We start from the raw sequence: 1979 nt of genomic DNA on the forward strand, positions 1-1979 counted from the left end.
GTGGGATGAGATGGTCGGCGTTGCTGGAGTGTAAGTTCTCTCTCCATACTAAGGCATTACACCACGTGGACTGTTGCAGACTCTGGATAGCCCTGAGAAGAATGGGAACCCTAGGATTGTTTCCACAGGTTGAGGAAGCACTGGAAGCACTCGCTTCTCCATACCAGGAAATGTGGAAGGCAGCTGCTTGACCAACGGTCTGAAAGAGATCCATATTTGTACCCATTTCAAAGAAAGCTGACCCAACAGAATGTTCAAACTACAGAATGGTATCATTTACATCACATGTAAGGAAAATATTGCGTTGTGGAAGATCATCCAACAAAGGTTGTAGTAATGCATTCAGGCTGGGTTCAGAAGAGGATGTGGAACAAGGATATCACTGCTGATATGGCTCTTGGCTGAAAGAAGAGAATACCAGAAATATGTTTACTGTGTTTTATTGACTATCGTAAGTCATGCGTGGATGCGGGGATGAGATGGTAGAAATTGCTGGAGCACATGTTCCCTCACTATGTTCAGACATTAGAGTGTGTGGACCATAAACTATGGATAGCCAGTTCTGAGAATCCCAGAACATTTCATTGTGCTCATGCAGAACGTGTATATGGATCAAGAGGCAATTGTGTGAACAGAACAAGGGAAAGCTGAATGGTTTAAAATCAGGAAAGGTGTGCATCAGGGTTGTATCCTCTCACCATATTTATTCAATCTTATGCTGAATAAATTGTCAGAGAAGCTGGATTATATGAAGAATGTGGCATCAGATAGGAGGAAGATTTATTAGCAAACTGATATGCAGGTCACACAGCCTTGCTTGCTGAAGGTCAGGAGGACTTGAAGCACTTGCTATGGAACATCACATACTGTAGCCCCCAGTATGGATTACAACTCAATTTAAAGAAAACCGGAGTCTTCACAACTGGACCAAAGGTAACATCATGGTCAGTGGAGAAAAGATTGACGCTGTTAAGGGTTTCATCTTGTTTGGATCCACAATCAATGCTCAGAGAAGCAGCAGTCAAGAGATCAAATGACACATTGCATTGGGTAATCTACTGCACAAGACTTCTTTCAGGTGTTGAAAAGCAGCGGTATTATTTTGAGGACCAAGGTGTACCTGACCCAAGCCATGGTGTTTTTACTTGTCTCATATCCGTGTGAAAGTTGGACAGTGAATAAATAAGACCGAAGGAGACTGTGCATTTGAACTACGGTGCTGGTGAAGACTATTGCAAGTATTACGGACTGCCAAGACAATAAACAAGTCTGTCTTGCCAGAAGTCCAGCCAGGATAATGTTTAGAGGCAAGGATGGTGAAACTTCATCTCACATCCTTTGGGCATGTTGTCAGGGGAGACCAGTCCCTGGAGAAGGACATCATGCTTGGCAAAGTAGCTGGGCAGTGCAAAAGAGGAAGACATTAGACAAGAAGTATCGATAAAGTGGCTGCATCATGGGCTCAAGCATACGAATAATTGCGAGGCTGGCGCAGGACTGGGCAGTGCTTCATTTTGTTGTAAATAAGGTTGCTAGGAGATGGAACCCACTTGACTACACCTCATGACAACCAGACCATCAGTTTTCCTTCATTGTCATCCCTTCATTCCATCATGTTTCATTTGTTGCTTGTTTACACACACTTTCCTCTACTACGTTGTTAGCCTCAGGAGGGAATCTGCTTTGTCATTGTATGCCCTGACCCTCCCAATATAGGCCTGTGCTTGGCCCACACCAAACAACCAAATTCACTGCCAACCAAGTCAGTTCTAACTCAGTGACCCGAGTCTGTAATTCTTTACTGGAGTAGACAGTCTTATCTTTCTCCTGAGCAGTACCTGGTGCACAATGTGTAACCATGAAGCCACTTGTGCCATTGTTTTCTTGTTTTCCCCCTCCCTCCCCACTCTCCCCTCCCTCATGAACCCTTGATAATTTATAAATTATTATTTTGTCATATCTTGCCCTGTCCGACGTCT

Source organism: Echinops telfairi, unplaced genomic scaffold, assembly GCF_000313985.2.
Source record: "Echinops telfairi isolate 266 unplaced genomic scaffold, ASM31398v2 ScPeMD7_7469;HRSCAF=8507_0, whole genome shotgun sequence".
Taxonomy (NCBI): Eukaryota; Metazoa; Chordata; class Mammalia; order Afrosoricida; family Tenrecidae; genus Echinops; species Echinops telfairi.